At 45.5% G+C, this 19217-nt stretch overlaps 1 protein-coding gene across 3 annotated transcripts in view; it reads left to right on the top strand.

The window, feature by feature from the left end:
- Positions 1–19217, top strand: part of LOC121569923 (transcriptional activator GLI3-like) — a 146164-nt gene that overhangs the window by 26446 nt on the left and 100501 nt on the right. The window lies entirely within an intron of this gene.

Genomic DNA, 19217 nt, shown 5'->3' with positions numbered 1-19217 from the left:
TTCCGCGGAGAAAGAGAGAGAGAGCACTCTGTAACCCTAGGTTTCCGTCTGAGTTGTAGGATGTCAAATGTTATCTTTCCAGGTCCATGGCAGGAGACTTCAAACACTCCAGGAGAGGGTTAATGACTCCGAGGGTCTATCGCTCTCTCTCGCTCTCTCTCTCTCACTCTCTCTCCATATGCTAGTTATAGCAGGAAGTTGAGCGGGGTGGGGTGATGTGTAGGGGGGAATACATCCCGATGCATCTTGGGAACTCCCTCTCTTACTGATTCCCAGATGGCCAACACTATTTTATTAATTAAAGGGGGGAAGAGGGAAAAAAGTTTTATGGTGTGGAAAAAGCATGGATGTAATTTGGCTCTGGTGATTGCAGATTTTTCTTTGTAAAGCTTCGGTAATTACTAAATGTCATAAGGCTTGTCTTGGAAGCTCGCTCCCGCAATCATCCAAAACTGATGGAGTCACACACAATAGGGTCCATAGCTGGGCTTATGAAAGGATAAGAGTAGGTAAACAAGGAAGAAAGACTATTCTAATCCAAGATCATTAGAGAGAGAGAGAGAGAGAGAGAGAGAGAGAGAGAGAGAGAGAGAGAGAGAGAGAGAGAGAGAGAGAGAGAGAGAGAGAGAGAGAGAGAGAGAGAGAGAGAGAGAGAGAGAGAGAGAGAGAGAGAGAGAGAGAGAGAGAGAGAGAGAGAGAGAGAGAGAGAGAGAGAGAGAGAGAGAGAGAGAGAGAGAGAGAGAGAGAGAGAGAGAGAGAGAGAGATATGAGGGGATGATACTTATCCACAGAGAAAGAGAGAAGCACTCTTCTAGATCCCTATCTCTGAGAATCGTAAGATAGCTTACACATTCTTTGTGCAGGTTATAATGACAGCACATTCCCCAAGTGGCCCCAGAACTCATAACCTCTTATCAGGTGTAACCTTACACCCCGTCAACTTTAACCCTTGTAGCCCTGCTGTCCCCGCTCCCTCCCCATACAAACAAAAGGTAATTGTGAGCAGCTGTGGAACACCAGTGGCTAGCTCTTCTCAGGAAGGCCCAGGCAAATATTTCCCCCGTCATGCTGCAGAGGAGTAGTGGCCCCTGAACCCACGCAGGGAAACCCTGTAGGACATCCCTCTGCCACAGCATGCTATTAGAACTGAAAAAGTGAAGGCTAGCGAAAAGTGAAAATTAAGTAGGAGGGGCAGTTATTGGTGAATTTATGGGCTGTTTAGCTTTAGGTATCTCTGAAGTGTTTTCTTTTGCAATACAATTACAACATGATTGAGTGTTTTGGTTTTGTTTGTGATTAAAGCATATGGAAATAAGTTATTGGAAAACCTTACCTGATAGGCTTTGAGTCAAAGCTGTTTTGGACTTAATTGATTCAAATGTTGGCAAGACCTGGAGGTTATAATTTCATTAGAAGACTCCAATTTTCATTTGAAATGACGTTACTGTCCACTCTCCCAAATCGAATTCCAGAACACAAAGAACAAAGAGGAAAGATACAACTTTTTTTCTTTTTAAAGATTATAACATTTTTTATATTTTTTATATATTCTGTAGATAACAGAAGTCAATTAGTTGTGGTTTGTAATTATGATAAAAATACAGTACTTATATTCAGTAAAAGCCCTAGGGCTTATTGTAGTTATACACATACAGTATGTGACAGTGTGTGTACATATGTCCCGGGGAGTTTCCTAACTTAATAAAAATCTGAGCAGTGGAAAGAAAAAATTGGCAAAGCTTTTGTTTCTTCCTTTTTGTCCTTTCTCTTGCTTTCTTCCTTTCTTTCGCTCCTTTGTTATCTCTCACTTAAAAAATATATATTCTACTACCCTCTCTTTTCTGTCAACGTGCACTCCTCTCTCTACTGATCTCTCTTCTTCTTCTTCTCTGTAAGTTTTGTCCGAGTTGAGAGAGCTTGCTTGGTGCTGTAATGATGGCGTCTTGGATGGGGAGCTAGCTGTAGCTAGCGTTCCCACATGGTTGGCTAAATGGTGGCTTCATCCTGTGTGCCATTCATGTCATCGCCCGCTCCCCTGGCCTGACAGCTCAAAAGGGCCGACTGGGCCACAACAATGCTGTGATTGGTGTTCTTTAGGAGAGCAGGGGGAGGCATGGGGGAGACCCCCCCCCACACACCCTCATCATTCTCCAGGCAGGTGGACCACAAAGTCTCCTGATTCTTTTGTTGCTTCCCTGGGCCCTCCAAAAAAGATGTCCATGCTCTTTGGCTGAATAAATCCTGTCGTCATGGGATAATTTGCTAATAAAAAAAAGTAAAAAGAAGGGGGGGGAAGGCCTATTGATTGAAGAGAGAGAGAGGGGGAAAAAAGAGAATAAAAAAGTTTCTGGTTGGTTGGTCCGTTGGACTTTTTTGATATGGATGCTGCTGAATTAGGGAAAGAGAGGGAAGAGAGGGACAAAGAGGACTGAGAGAGAAAAGAGAAGGCTAGAAGAGAGGGAAAGAGTGAGCAAGAGAGGGGAAGTAGAGAGAAAAAGTGTAGAGATAAGTAGAGAGAAAAAAATTTGACCAAAAATTGGAGTGAGAGGGAAGGGTTTGAGTTAGCGAGCTAGTTTAGGAAATTGTTGTGGAATGCATGGCCTAAAGTAGCAGGGTGTCTGTGAACCTAATAGTTTATGAAGGAAGGACTGGAGACCTTTAAACGGTCACGCTTAGAAGGGCAGGAGCAGGAGTCTCAGAGGCCCAAAAGTTAAGCCTTGAAGGGCAAGGAATTTTCTGCTTATGTGTAGTAGGTTACCAGCGAAATCCCTAACCCAAACAGAGAGCGTGGCAAAAGTGTTTAGGAGAGAAGAGGAGCTGTTGACTGCTTTGGAAATATAAAAAACCTTCTGAAAGAGGGAAGGAGAGGAAGAGATAGAGGAGAAAGAGTAAGGAGCCACCTTCTTTTTAAGGAGCCATTTAAATGATCAACGGTAAATAGAAGGGGGATGTCATCTGACAGAAATAAAGTTCCCGGTTAACAGCGGGGATGGAAAGTAATTTACAGATACGCTGTCCCTGGCCATCTTTGTGCTGCCCAGATAAGGTTTCATTTCAGAAACGGATAGGAGACATTTTCACTTACCGGGCCCCCATTCTGCGACACCTGTGATAACAGCTTGTGGACCCTAATTGAAAATGGGTTTCAAAATGGATTTTCACTTTTCTTCCACTGCCTCCCCCCCCCCCCTTACCTCCTCACCCCATCAACACAAACCCCCCACCTCTGCTCCCATCCCTTTTCCGTTGCTTTCCGTGTGACTGGAAATATTGGAGGGATGGAGGGCCAGGGAGGAGGGAGAGAAGGAGGGAGAGAAGGAGGGAGAGAAGGAGGGAGAGGAGGGGGAGAGGAGGGGGGCTGGTATTCCATGCGTTGGGGAAAATGGAGCGTGGGGAGTGGATGATCCCTCAGCACCTTGTCAGCGGGATGACAGCCGCGCGATCCGTCTTATTAATGAAATCATTGATCACTTGATGGGACTCATAATCAACTGTTTCTCCACTGTCCTCCTGCCTCCTTACTCCCTCCTTACACACACACACACACACACACACACACACACACACACACACACACACACACACTGCCACCATCACCACTCTCCACTTTTCATTCTACCTTTTCTCTCTCTTTACCTCCAGAAGTCTGATTTTTTGTTAACAAAGAAATTGAGATTTTATGAGTGGCTTGAAAATATGGATGGCATCAGAGAGAGAAGGGGTGGAGGAGATCTGTTGGTGATATGAAAATAGGCCTGTGTAATTTAATGTATTTCATAATTTAGTGCCTGCTAGTGGTGTCACCATTTCTTGTGAGAAAATCTGCCAGATATTGTTGATTTACAGTATGTCTATGGTTGGGGCTGCGATTGCATGAATTATGCTTGTAGACTTATAGTCTGCTTGTGGTAATAGTATATTTAAGTGTAGAGGTGTAAGTGTAGAGGTGTAGTGAGGCCTCTGCGGCTCATGTGGTAGAAGCAGGGAGTTGGGGTCCCTCTTCTCAAACAGCACAATGGAGGAGGCGGTAGAGACCCCCTCTGACAAACCCACCCCATGCCACAGAGGAAAGGCGGCTTCTAGGCTCTGTCTGAGTCACACACATACGCATGCGTGCACGCACACGCAGAAGGAATGACCACTTTACGTTATTCACATTCACAGTGTTTCAGATAAACAGTATAATGAAACAATACGATGGTAAGAGTGAGAGCTGTTGTTAGATACAGAGATATGAACAGAAAGTAAATGTGGCCCTATACGCTCACACACACACACACACACACACACACACACACACACACACACACACACACACACACACACACACACACACACACACACACACACACACACACACACACACACACACACACATACACAGTTGTGCAGTACGCTGTGGACTCCACTGGTGAGCCAGCCGTTTCATGGACCTCTGCACTGAAGGCAATTTCCTGCAGCAGCGGGGCGACAGGCTTTGGCAGGGACGCCTCACGGGGGCTTGAGGCACAGGATTAGGGCGGCCCCACTGCTCGTCAGGGTGGAGGGGCCCTTAGCTAGCCCAACCCTTGCCCAACAACCTCAACCCAGCCTGGCCTCCTCCTGCCTGCATGCCTGCCTGGAGGAACCACAGTGGAGGAACCACACTGATCCATCCAGCATCCATCCACCTCTGGACTGGGAAGAAACTCTTACTGCCTTCAGCAGTACTCAACTGTAGCATGCAAAATCTGAATCGCTATACTCTCTCTCTCTCTGGCCCTTAGGGGGTAGGGGGAGGTGGATGTGTTTTGCCCACCTCTCCTATGCCCACTGTCTTGTGGGGATCTGGCAGGGGTATTTGCTTGGGCTTGGTGATTCTCAAGATTCTGGTGTTGGCGTCATATAGTGAAGTTGTTCAGTATGGATCACCTTCTTTCATACGTCTACGAAAAATGGAGTGGAAGCAAACACATTTGGTAATTTTATTAATTCAGCCAGTAGTATTATATTGCAGTATAATCTGTTAGTATAGTTTGTATGAACCTTTATAATACCGTCAATGGTGCTCCTGGGGTCCTTTTCAGTGAAATGGTGAAAGCCGTAAAGGCCTATGAAGTCATGGGGTCAACAAGGTCAGGAGCATGAACCTTAACCAATGAACATCCTCAATCCTCACAGAGGGGGATCAGCCTGGCCTGTCTGTGCAGGAGGTCGGAGGAGGTGGATAGCAGTCTCCCCCTAACTACTGACATTGGGTCAGATATTCAATCCCGTCAATGGTCATGGTTAGGATAGGAAGTAGGGTAATCTGATCCTAGATCTGTTGTTAAGAACAACTTTCTACCTAGATTGTCTGTGTAGTTTAGAGAGCGAGACAGACAGACGGGCGGTCAGGCAGAAGGACAGTCAGGGCCTTGTAAAGACATAAAGCAGTAAAGTAGGAAAAGAGTAGTTTATTATTCTGCCACTGTGTCCATTTGTCGGTAGGCATCAGTGGCCTCCCTCCTACTGAGAGGAACAAAGCAGGAGTGTCCTGACCCTGCCAGCAGAATGTATTGGTGTTTGTCCCTCTTCACTCAGTCTCTCTTTTCTTGTTCAATCTCTTGCGCCTGCTTACCTCTGCTGGATGAGAGAGATAGAGGGGGAAGTGAGGCTTGGAGAGAGACAGTAACTAGTGTGTATGTGTGTGTGTGTCTATGTGTGTGTGTGAACCATTTAATACTTGTGTGTTCACTTGTATGTGAACTTTGGTGAGACAGTGTTTTTGTGTCTGTGAATGGCGTGTCTGTTGTCCAGAGTGTGTGCTGGTATGTGTATGATTGAGTGCATATGTGTGTATCAATTGGTATATATATATTTTTTAAACATCTGTATGGAAAATCTGTCCTTTTACCCCAGATCAAGATGCATGAAAATGAATCAAGACATGATCTTATGTTTCAGGGTTCAAGGGTAGAGGGGAAGGGATGGGGGCACCATGTGCTAGTTTGCACCCTAAACCCTGTAATCTCTCCCCTCTGACCTCACCGCCCCCCTGCCTCCCCCGTCTCCACCTCTCCCTCCCCCTCTCCGCCCCACTCTCTCCCCTCGCAGTGCGAAAAAGGAGCCAGGATCAAAGAATGTGAAACCATGGCAGTGATTTCTGGTGATTGATTAGAAACAGAGGGGGTTGAGAAGCATCTTTTCTTCCCACCCTCTTGTCGGCTGTGTGCGCACCCTCCCAGGGCCCTCGTAAATAGCTCAGGTTTTCAAGTGTGAAAAGAGCTGCCACGATTGGCAGCCAGTACCAAGAAATACCAAGTAACAACATCCATGTTGGAACGAGCTCCAAGCTCAGGTTGTTTTAAGTTTTGGATGTGCCTGTTGGAAGGCGGGGGGTGGGGGGGGATAAGATCCATTTGTTAGCCCTGGTATGATATTTTGTAAACCCAGGAAGGAGAGGAATGGAGAGAAGAGGAGAGGGAGTGATTTTCAAAAAAGGAGGGCATGTGGAGAATTGAACTCAGATGTGTAGCGACGACAGGGGTTTGAAAAGAAAAGAAGAAACGTCGGACTGGTGGGGATAACTGAACTCACGTCTGTTGCTTACAGCAGAGGGGCGTGCAGTTTGAACTTGAGCAGGGCCCTTCTCATGTTAATCAGTGACTTAGCTGTCTCTTACCACCTCCTCCCCCTCGGTCCTAACACAAGCCAATCCAAGGCCCCGGGCCACTGACAACTGAAGGGCCCTCTAAAGGCATATTAAAGGGCCATGCCTATTCAATGTTATTGAGATAAATATGCTGTAATGGGAGCAAGCAAGCATGCAAGCACACACACACGCACACACACGCCCACACACACGCCCACACACATGCACACACACACAGATTGTATCTGAGGCCTACTTTTCTGTCCGCTCTCTCTCTCTCTCTCTCTCTCTCTCTCTCTCTCTCTCTCTCTCTCTCTCTCTCTCTCTCTCTCTCTCTCTCTCTCTCTCTCTCTCTCTCTCTCTCTCTCTCTCTCTCTCTCTCTCTCTCTCTCTCTCTCTCTCTCTCTCTCTCTCTCCCTCTCTCTCTGGGTCTCACCTGAAGCTGTGAGCCTAATGATGTTGAGAGTTTGGGCCTCGCAGCGACAGCTCCAGTCCAGGGGAGACATGTCTCGTGTCAGACAACGCGCCATACAGACTCCAATAGAGAGACAGAGAGAAAGGGGGGCATACTCCCCTATCCAAGCAGAAAACTACTGGAGCAATAATGACCTTTACAGAGTAATTGAACACACTCTTGAATGAAACGTTAATTGGTGTCTGAAGTTAATAGATGACTGAATAGTATCTACAGTACATGGTGTGTACACTAAAGCACACAGTCATGAATTCACACACGCATGCATGATTACGCACGCACATGAAAGTAATTACACTGGCAGACACATACCCTTACGAAAATTTCACATGTGATTATTATTATTATTTTTTGGGAACACTTCACATGTGACGATATTTCACATGAAGTTTCACATGTGGATTTTCACGTGTGATCACATAACCTTCAACATGTGAAATCATGTGAAACCATGTGGTTTTGGAACATTTCACATGTGATGATATTTCACATTAAGTTTCACATGTGGATTTTCACATGTGATCACAACCTTTCACATGTGAATTCAAATTTTCACATTATGCCCTGCAAACAAAAATGTGTCGTTAGCATGTCTCTGGAACATCACAAAATAGCAGCAGTGTTTTCAACGTACATATTTGACACACGATTACATTGTGTATGTACAGTATATTTATACAATTATTATTATTCAACATGTCCTCACAACCTCTTGGTTCACAGCATTCCAATCCGACATGTCTGTATCAATAACTGATTTCACCTGTAATCCTACACTTTGGACTTCAAAGTAAATCTCATCTTTGTATATCACACTCAAGAAAAACTATTATTTTTATCATAGTGATTCAGGAGTAATATTAAAACAGAATAAATATCCCAACAACATTCGACAACTACACAGAAAACCCTCAAATTGCTGAAATAAGTAAATTAAATCAATGATGAGAGAATAGTCAGATTAATTGATAACTAAAATAGCATGCAGATGGCACTATGTTTCTAAGTGCTGAGATGTATTATAGGGAATGAATGTGTAGGGGACTTCTGAGAACGCTACAGACGTTGTGGCGCAGCAGAACGATCAGCATACCCCAAATCCAGAAGTTGTGAGTTTAAAACCCAGGTTTGGGTCATATTGAAAAGTCAGTATTAAGTGGTGTTGTCAAATGTAATCACATTGTCATTAATTAAAGATCTTTACACTATTTTAGCTGAACAGCGTACCACTTACCTTTAAACCCCCATACCGTTTCATTACTTCCCTTACAAAAACAAACGTGAAATTTGCAGTTTCACATGTGAAATAACTGTTTGCACATGTTGAGCTGAAATGTTTACATGTAAAAACAAAAGAGACACGTGAGGCCATATGTTGACATGTATTCAATAGACTGTAGAGTTCACATGTTAACACCACCTTTTTACATGTTAGGAGAATAACGTGTCTTCACCTCATATATGAATTGCAGATTCACATGTGGAATTTGCATATCCATGTTGTCACATTTATTTCACATGAGATCATGTTTTCACATGATGCATTTGCATGTTGTCACGTTATCACATTAACTTCACATAAGATCACACGTGATCACATTAGATCATGTGAAATTCATGTGGATTTTCCATAAGGGCACACACACACACACACACACACACACACACACACACACACACACACACACACACACACACACACACACACACACACACACACACACACACATACACACACACACACACATACACACACACACACACACACACACACACACACACACACACATACATACACACACACTCCGGGGGCAGCTGAAGGAGGATGGGCCTCCTCTGCTTATTAACTGTTTGGCGACCTCATGACTTCATCTGTGGTGCTGTCAGACCAGAGTAGAGGAGGAGAAGAGAGACGGACCACGTTTCCCCAGCCCTGGCAGCACCGCTAACTCAATAGGTTCTTTGTTCTGGTCTGGCTCTGGACCAGCTTAGCATGGGGCTACAGCATAGGGCTGCCTCAACCCTACAGTCCCAGAGAGAGAATGAGGGAGGAGAGGGGGAGGAAGGAGGGAGGAAGGGAGGGAGAGGGGGGAGGAAGGGAGGGAGAGGGGGGAGAAAGGAGGTAGAGAGGGAAGAGGGGATGGAGAGAAGGAGGGAGGGATGGGGGAGAGAGGGGGGAGAAAATATCTAGAGGTGTACAATACAAAACGTATAGGACAGTATGTACAGTTTGCAAAAGTTTCAAAACCATTTAGCCTAATGAGGAGCTCCTATCCTTACAGTGTTGCTACATTATGTAAAGTACATTTACGTCCAAACATCCCAATAGTCCTTTTCCACCATGTTACGCTGTGATTATTCCGTGTGTGTGTTCAAGTCATGATCATGTAAACCATAACAGAGCTTTAAGACAAAGCTGTTTTCCTTAGGGAAAAAACTGAGAAGTGCAATGTGTCGGTCAGTCATCCCAGCTGTGTGTGTGTGGAATGTTGGGATTAATGGGAATTTAATGGGTTGATTAAAGAGGAGGGGAGTTTGATGGCAGAAACATCTCTGGGGCGATGGTTAGGAGGAGGAGGAGAGGAGGATTCCACAGGCCGGAGTGACAGGATAGGTCACAGAGGAGTAAATCTCATTACTGAGAAGGGACAGCAACAGGAGGCAATACTCCCAGAAAGAGAGGGAGGGAGGGAGAGAGGGAGAGAGAGAAAGGGCAGAGGGACATGGAGAGCGAGAGAGAGGAATCACCCCCACCCCACCCCCCTTCTAGCTCTGACTCTACTGACAGCTACGTTATTGAGGAAAATGTAATTTCTATGCCTGTGATATGTGGTTGTCCCACATAGCTATCTTAAGATGGATAAGAGTGTCAGCTAAATGACTAACATGTAAATGTAAATGTATTAGGGAGGAGGGGGAGAGAGTGATAGAAAAATTAGTGATAAGAAAGTGACAGAGAAGTAGAAGACGAATCTGAGAAAGGAGGGATAGTCATTGAGGTTGATGGAGGAGAGGAATAAGGATGGAGTGAGAGCACATTTAGCTTTCACATAGAAATGTGCCCAGGAAGTAAACAATATGAGCACTTCCTTTCCCACAATGCATCATTTCAGCCCCTGACCTTAACCTCTCCCTTCTCCTCACTGCACTCCTCTAACTCTTTCATCTCTCTCTCTCTCTCTCTCTCTCTCTCTCTCTCTCTCTCTCTCTCTCTCTCTCTCTCTCTCTCTCTCTCTCTCTCTCTCTCTCTCTCTCTCGCTCTTTCTCGCTCTCTCTCGCTCTCGCTCTCTCTCGCTCTCTCTCTCTCTCGCTCTCTCTCTTTCTCTCATTCTCTGTCCCTAGCATGGTGGCCTGACTAAGTTGGCTATTTAATCATAGGGAGAGAGATTGTGCCTTTTTCTCTAGCCACCGTCTCCACCTCCCATCTCTCCTTAGACCCAGACTGTGGTTAAGTCTGATCCTTTAATCTCTAAGACTTCTCTGTCTGCCTGAGACAGTGTAATGATGGGGTCCGCGCTTCACCTAGGTGTTTTGGGGGGCTGAATTACGTGCTGTTTACGGAATGGTCACTCCCTCCTAGGGGTCGTTCCACCTCAAAAAGCACAAGAAAGAGGATTTTGACACCCACCATCTCAGATTGTTCTGAAATAGTATATGTTGTTAGAAACAGATATGATTGATATTCCTGCAACATTATTTTGTTGAAATATAATTTGATTTCTGAGAAATTAAGCAAATTGATTGCATCCGAAATCCATACGAAGCGCAAAAAACTTTTTGGGGGATGTTTTACTCACTGTTACAAAAAAGTTTGGTCCAAATCGGATGTTAGGTACTACAGTGTATATATTGAATATTAAATTAATCCTATAAATTAAAATGGCCAATATGGGTGCAATCAATTAGCTCAATTTCTTGGTTTCTAACTACAGAAACGATTTCAGAACAATCTGAGGTGGTGGGTGTCATGGCTTGCTGAAATGACATGGAATGACCCCTAGATCACAGGAGGGGGAAATTAACTGGAGTTGGTGGTAGAAGTTATCAAAATCTGCTCTATAATGGGGGTTGTGTAGGGTAAATGAAGATTGATACCTTTGTAAAAGGATTCATTGTTGCCTGTGATTTGTCGACGGAGAGACTTCGACTGAAAGAAGTCTTGAGCTGTCAGGAAAAGTGAGGAAAAACGCCATGGTAAATCAACTGATGGCTTTCAAAGGTAGAGAATGTTGATTCGATTTACCTTGAAGCAGGTTTTCTTTTTTCGGACATCAGGTGACTGGATGTGTTCTGAGTGTTCAGAGCCCGTGATTGCCGGGTTGGGTTGTTTTTATGGCTTTGGGCAAGCGGTGCAGAAATCTGTTTGGTCGTGTTATTTTTATGACGTTTGGCATGTAGTTTGGAATTCTGATTCTCATGCTCTCCCTGTAAAAAGAGCCCGTATGTCTGAATGCGGCGGGTGAGAAACGGTAAGCATTAACAGCTGCCGCATCAAAGGCGCTTGGGCATGTTGTGCATTTAACCCAAATCCGTCACACTCGCACAAAGCCCCTGATTCAACCTGTAATGTAGACATTGAACAGAGAGCGTCAGACCACAACCAATGAGAGGTTACAGCCTTGAATTAACTCCTAACACCTCCCCTCCACATGGCAGGTCAGAGGTCAGCGAAGCTCGCACCTGATTGGTTCCCTGGAATGGTTACTGGGGGTGAGAGGTCATGTGTGTGTAGAATTTGTTTTCATTTAGCAAAATTATGCCTGAATGCGCTAAAAATGGGTACTGGAAACTATTACAAAGATGCCATGTCTCTGTAGAAATTACTTTGATTCGACCTCTACACTGTTGGTTGAGCTGTTAAGCAGGTAGATACAGCCAGAATAGATCAACAGCTAACTAAGTGAATACCGGCCAGGGCAGTGGACTGATCCATACATTGGATGTAACATCAGAAGAACCCTAATCACCATAGCCACTAAGCTGGGGAGAGGGTGAGAGGGACAGGGAGAAGAACCCAGCGATGTATGTTCCACTCAGAGCCTGAGACATTTACCAGTCATTGATAAACTGCTTAGTAGCGGGCAAATTAATGAATCCACCATCCAACCCGGCCTGACAGAGAGAGAGAGGGTGTTGGGGGTTGGGGTGTTGGATGAGGGTGTTGGGGGGGGGGGTTGGATGAGGGTGTTGGGGGGGGTAATCCGGTTCCAGCTAAACGGCTGATCCCTCTCATTCCTCAGATATCAAATGTCAAAAGTTAAATTAGCCTGCTAGCCTCAGATAGGAGTTAACATGCTTTTAAAGGGGGTAGGGGGTGGAGGGGGAGATTCTAGCCCCCTTTGGGATGGCAGCAGGCAGGTGCCTTTGAAGTGTCTAATTATCCCTCTAACTAGTAAGCACTGGCTAACTGTCTTAATAGAGCCCACTCTGCCTGAGCGCCTCTCATGTATTCACACACACACACAAAACTCTTCATAAAGTTTACAGAAACTATAGTGAGATAAATGTATTATATATTTTAATAATTCTGTATTGTTAGGTAAGAATTCACCACAGTGACATTTGGACCTAATTCACTAGAACTATTTTTTATTTAGCTCTAACTGTTGGTTGGCACTTCCCCACCTCCTTGCATTGGCTGGGTGTCCATGTTCTCTTGGCGAGCGACTCCTAATCTGAGTGCTACAGGCCCCGTCCGGATCACAGTGGCGTCAGAAGTGGGATTCCAATGCTCCGGCCCAGTGGAAAGCTGGCCTAGTCCAGCCTGGTGGGCTGAGAGCCATGCCTGAATCCACCATCCACCCTAACAGACCCAGCTAGCAGCCCATCCAGCCTGTCCAGTCCAGTCACACTTCTGTCATAGCTGTATGGTATCACAATCATATTATATTGTGGTGGAAGACTGGAGGTCAATGAGGATAACAGACAAGGTTGTCTGATACTGATGACCTCGTCAGTTGAATATGAAGCAATGTCAATGCTGGTCTGAATTCGTTATTGCGTTTGTGGTTTCAAGCACTGAACAATTGCATCTCCTCGGTTTGATTCTTGAAAGAATATGAGCCAAGGTGCTCTTTGAGTGAAATTGTTAGAAATTCTAAAAGGCATGGCCCCAACTCATCACTGTGCTTTTTAGCCAGTGCGTGTAGCTCTTTGACTAGAATATCACTGCTCCTTCACAATGTGCTCCTGATGAAATAGGCTGGGGGGGTTGGCTTGCATCCGGCCCCTGATGTGTGAAAGGTAGTCAGTAGGGATTGGAGTGGGGGTTAGGCACGGCCCTGCTGTGACGCTGATTTGAGGTGAGCAGGGAGAGCGGAGAGACAAGGGAAGAGGGGAAGAAGCCTAGCTTTCTTTTGATTTCTCTCCCCTCTAGGCTATGGGCTGGGACTGAGAGCCAGGGGCCCCTGGTAGGGTCCCTGCAGAGCCCCAGCGGCGGAGTGAGTGGTGTGGGACTCCGGGCCGGGAAGATGGGGTCTGGGGATGCCGAGGGGTGGGGGCGGTGTGCTGCCAAGCCAAATTGAGACGTGGGAGCCGTCGAAATTAGCCTAGATGAATATCGAGGAGAGCTGCAGTCGGGCTGTGGGGGAAATCAGAGGCTGACAACGGGTTGCCAGCGTGGAGCAGGAATCTTCCCGACCTGCCCACCGCTTCTCACTGCAATTACTCCAAGCATCACTCACAGCAGCTGTATTTAAATAATGCGCCACTATGGGACCACTCTGCAGAGGGGAAATAAGACAAGGGCTGAAAGTTACTGAGAGTGAACTCTTGCGAATTGCACAACAGCAAACATTTGAGTGCTTTTTTATTTACATTTTATAGATTGGTAACAGTCTACTTTTCTCGGTTGGTATCCTGAAAATAAATATTATCCAAATCATATAATTCCACAGCTATTGTGGGTGATTGATAAATGGGAAGATAGCCAATAGTCGATTGTCCAAGATGACTTGGGAGGTTAAGTACACAGGTTCCTCTCAGATGTGCAAGTGTCGTGACATTCTACAAAGAGTTTCTTGACACGTCTCCATGTCACTGTAAACAGACACTGGAAGAAGCTCCATTAAGACTCAGTCACCTTCAACACAATACACAACTGAACTCTGTTGTGCGAGATGCCACTGAAGCTCCCTCAGCGGAGGTTAAAAGGAAACATTCTGGTAAGACCTGCATCCTTTTGACCGGCAGCCAAAAAGTTGATCAGAAAAATACCCCACACAATTGCACTAATCCTTCCACATTCTCTTCTCTTGTGTTTGCGATTCCTCCTCTTGGTGGAGTTTGAAGGTTCTCTCTCTCCCTCTTTCTCTCTTCTTTCAGCCTGCGCTGCTAATCGTGAATGATCCCTCTCTCTATAGCGCAGGTGCCAGGTACAGCGAGCTCTTCCTAAGCCGCTTGGAGAGGTAGCTGCTACGCTCTTATTAAACTCTAGCCAGCCGCTGGAATTTTTGCCTCCTTCTCATTGTTAATTGGGCAGTCGTGAGTCTTTTTCGCGGGAGTTGATTTGCAAGAGAAAGAAAGAAGGAAAGAGAGATTATTGCACAGGAGGAGAGGAGCTTTGAAGAAGTGTTTTGTGTTTTCCGTGTGCATCCTCCACTCCTCTTCTCATCTTTTTCCCCCCTTCCTCTGTCGGGTTCCTCAGCCAAACCCCATCACCGTGCCACAGACGACACGGCTTGCAAATGTTCGCAGGTGGAGGAGAATGGTTGTTGTGTTGCTGGCGCTTGTTCAGAGGCAAATGACACCTCCTCGATGGTAAAGGTTTCGCACAACAAAGCCAGTTCGGGGGTAGAATGTGCAAGACTGATGAAAATGCCCCTTTGTGTTCCTCTGACTGAAACACATGTAGTAGCTTAAGGCAGCGGAGACTCCTACATGGTGTTGGCTGTAGAGTACCAAGTCAAATGTCTGAGAGGCAGGAGCAGATTGACACTCCGACCCTTGTTCTACACAGCGGCTGCCTTTGAGAAACACCAACTCCCTCCGAAGCAGAGGCTTTTTGTCTTTACTCCCTCTCATTACTTTGAATCAGCCAGGCACCCTTAACTTCAGCTCTCTTGTCCCAGGGCCCAACTCTCTCTCTCTCTCTCTCTCTCTCTCTCTCTCACTCTCTCTCTCTCTCTTTTCCCCTCCTCTAAGGAATTGGCTCCACTCCATTCCTCATTATCTCTTTTATATTTTCATTTTGTCATTTGTTGTATGCGTTCCCTCCTCCTTTTCCCCCTTCCATTAAAGGCCCTCTTCTCCCCTGCTCAGGCATGGGGCTTTCTCTGAAGGTATCCAGAGCAGCCTTTTACAATGGAGGGCCCCAACATAAAAAGGGGAAAAACCTGGGCATTAGGATTTAATGAGGGGCTGGCTGGGCGAGAAATAGTGATAGAGTGCAAGAGAGAGAAAGAGAGATAGAGAAAGAGAGAAAGAAAGAGACTGAGAGAAGGTGAGAGAGAGGGAAAAAAAGTGAGAGAGAAGGTGATAGAGAGAGAGTGGCTAGAGAGAGATGGATAGGAGAGAAGAGAGGAGGAGAGGAGAGAGAATGCCAGTGAAAGAGGATGGAGAGAGCATAGGCTCCATTATAGTGGCAGAGAAAGCTCCTGAAATACTAGAGCCGGGCGTGCGCTCTGATCAGGACTGCAGTGAGCACAATTACCTTCTTTTCAAATCCTTCAGTGACACTGCGGGAGGAAGGAGGACTTTGAAACTTGAAAGGCAGTAGCTCGCTTTCAACCTCAAACGCGAGCAGGAAAGGGCTCTGAAATTTGTTCAGTGCTCCCCATCCACCATTAGCTTGTTTCTTCCTCTAGCCTGCAGGCATTTAAGCACTTTTTGAAAAGATGTTAAGAAATTCAATCACCATAGAGAGACCGGGATAGGTCTTTTTTCTAGTTTTTTTTGTGTGTGAGGCATGCTTCCCCTTGGTCCACCGAGGACCGGCCTGCTGCTTTGTGTTGTGGGTGAATGGACTTGTGAACCGGTGGAGGAGAGGAGGATGGGATGGGGGCAACCATGGGAAAAAGGGAGGGAATAAAAGAGGAATGAAAAATGAGGGAGGGAAGAAAGAGAAAAAGCCAAGAGGGTCTGTTTGAGGCTGATGATGTTCAGGGTTAGAGAGGTGCTCCTGAAGTTCAGGCTTTTCAAAGTGTTTGCAGACACCTGAGTCCTCCACATCAGAGCCAGAGTACGCTGCACAGCCACAATGGATGAGAACACTGACTATAAAGCCTCCAGCTATCCAACACAATACACTATCAAACACCATTGGACATACATTAGACTGAACAATTTATATTATAATCATTATCAGTAAACTGCACCTATGAAGCTCAAGAGGGTTCAAGTAAAATCAAGTAAAATATAACCAAGTTTTCCAGACATTTAGGTTGGATGACATTTGAAAGGGATAAAAAATAGAAATTGGGAAAGGATTGAGCCTTGGGGGATCCCTCCTATTTCAGTCTCACCATTCAAGTGCTAGTTCTTGACCTTCTGCTGCCCAGGATTTGTTAAACCTTTTAAAGTGGTATACACTGAAATAATGAACCCATTTTCAGTAGTATGCACTGAAATAATGTACCCATTAAAGGTGGTATACACTGAAATAATGAATCAATTTTAGGTAGTATGCACTGTAATAATGAACCCATTAAAGGTGGGATACACTGAAATAATGAACCCATTAAAGGTGGTATACACTGAAATAGTAAACCCATTTTAGGTAGTATTCACAGAAAGAATGACCCATTAAAGGTGGTATGCACTGAAATAATGAACCCATTTAAGGTAGTATACACTGAAATAATGAACCCATTTAAGGTGGTATATGGCAGAATGACAATTCACCATGGTGACGTGGAGGGGGAGGAATGTTCGAGTGACAATAGTTTGATTTAAATATTTGCTGCTTGACCTCTCTGAGACATAAGTGAGTAGGGCTGGAGTTCACTGAGAGGGAAAGAGAGAGGGAGGGGGAGGGAGGGAGAGAAAGAGAGACACCCAAATGGGGAAAAGGGGAAGAAGCCAAAGAGAGACACAGGAACGTAGTGTAATAATATCTTTGGGAATAATGACCACAGTATTTTGTCTCCAGAAAGAGTTCATAGACAGTGTTAGCTGCATGGGCTTGTGGGAGTTTGACTTCACTTCCAAATGTTCAAAGATTATTGCTACAAGCACATTGTGTATGTCAAGTCTATGGAGCTAATACATAAATAAACTAGACCAGGAATTAGAAACTTCTCCAGGTCTACCATAAGATCTTATTCCCGGCCTCGACACTGTGTTTGCTGGATCAGTATTCAGTACATACAGGCCTACACTCCTCTCAGCAGCATAACCCTGTCCTTTGCTCTATTTGCTCCCAGCACAGTTTACAGTCCCGACTTTCTTCCTCAAATCCAATCCGTGCGAGAAGATGAACCCCGAGTCTGAAATCCCTTTATGTTAATATTGCGCTTTGCAAGAGCAGACCCTATTAATCCAGCTTTAACAGCATAAGTGCCATTATTTCCTTAATAAGATCATGGACTGTGCAGTATAGGATTAAATACTTATATCATAACTGACACTGTCATTTCCTGCGGATGAGAGCATGAGCCTCTGCTCTCTTGCTGGTTTGTCAGTTCTGTGTTAAGTCTCGTGGAATTTGCTACTCCGAGTGCCATGGCACCGGCCGGAGCATGGCTGGGCACTAACACAGGTAATGGATGTGGGAGAGTGAGAGAGGGTCTCTCTTTCTCATTCTCTCTCTCTTTCTCTCTCCTCTCGATCCCTCTCTCTCGCTACTGTAGCGGCCAACTTGGGGTGCTCGGGGTAGCGCTCTTTAATCTAGCCCTCTTCTCTGCTCTTAATTGGCTTTTGGAGGGCTGCAGTTCTCCATTGCCTCCAGTTCATGGGGGGGCCTTACAGCGCTATGCTGGTAAATGCTACAGAACCTTTGGCGCCAGCACCGTGGCACTCTGTCAGGGCCCTCAGTGAGACATTAAAAAAGAGCGAGAGACAGGTAGTGGGCACTGAATCAACCAGGGACCAGGGCTGGATCAGAGGAGATTTCCCAGCAGCCTCCAATGAAGTGGATCTGTTGCTCAGTCAGGATAAGGCCAAACTCAGTGGACTCTTTGGATCAGGATGGAGGAATAGGATGGATTTGAGGCATTGAGAAAGGCAGAATTGTATGTGACTGAATCAAACTGGCTCTGCAATAGCACTGAAGCGCATACAGCTAGAGCCAGTGTAAAACTTTCGATCATACAAAACATTCACCTAAAAATGTTAAAATCGAATAATTTAACATAATCATACTAAAGGTACAGATGATAGAAATAATCTCAGACCAGATTTTTTTTTTTACAATAAAGCTCAAAACTCTTAATTGATTCATAATTTCTTGAACACAATTCAAGTGTGTAGGTTTTAGTGTTACATGAAGACAGAGTGCCCAGAGGATGCTCTCTTTAGGGACTACTGAGAACTAGTCTGTACAGTAGCACTCACCAGGTAAGGGGCCATGTGACACCATGAAGGCCAGGGTGAGTGGTCAGGTCAAAGGTCAATTCTTTCCAAAGCAGCTCAACCCTTGAACTCTCTTCACTTTCATCCCCACTAACCCAGCCCAGCACACCAGGGATAGCTTCTCAGGGGAACTCTCCTTTCCGTCTTTCCATCTCTCCTCTTAATTTCTCTCCTTCACCTGGAGAGAGAAATAGAGAGAGAAAGAGATTACTCTGGCAGAAGGTTGTGTGGAGAAGGGGGGTTGATACTACCCATGAGGCCGGTTAATGGGCAGTTTGGAATGCAGGCGGAAAGACCCGGTTGCCTTCTCCATGTGAATCCATTTATTTTATAAAAGGAACAGACGAGGCTGACTTTAAGATCCGACTTGTGGGAATCGCTCCCCCTGAATGTGGCTGTGATGCAGGGGGTTGGGTTTGTTAGGTTGGTGAGAACACCAGAGATGAGTCCTATTGGATTTAGCTGTCTGCTGCTTGAGAACTCACACGTTCAGCTGGCTTATATGGAGACCAAACCAGCGTGGATTTGCAGGGAAGACCCACAATGCCTACTTGGTTGGTTGCAGGTGTACAAAACAAATCTCCTGCCCCTTATAGGAGTATGCTACATGATCTGATTTGT

This window comes from Coregonus clupeaformis, chromosome 7 (assembly GCF_020615455.1).
Source record: "Coregonus clupeaformis isolate EN_2021a chromosome 7, ASM2061545v1, whole genome shotgun sequence".
Lineage (NCBI taxonomy): Eukaryota > Metazoa > Chordata > Actinopteri > Salmoniformes > Salmonidae > Coregonus > Coregonus clupeaformis.
Note: the sequence above shows the minus strand (reverse complement) of the source record. Positions and strands in the feature narration are given on the sequence as shown.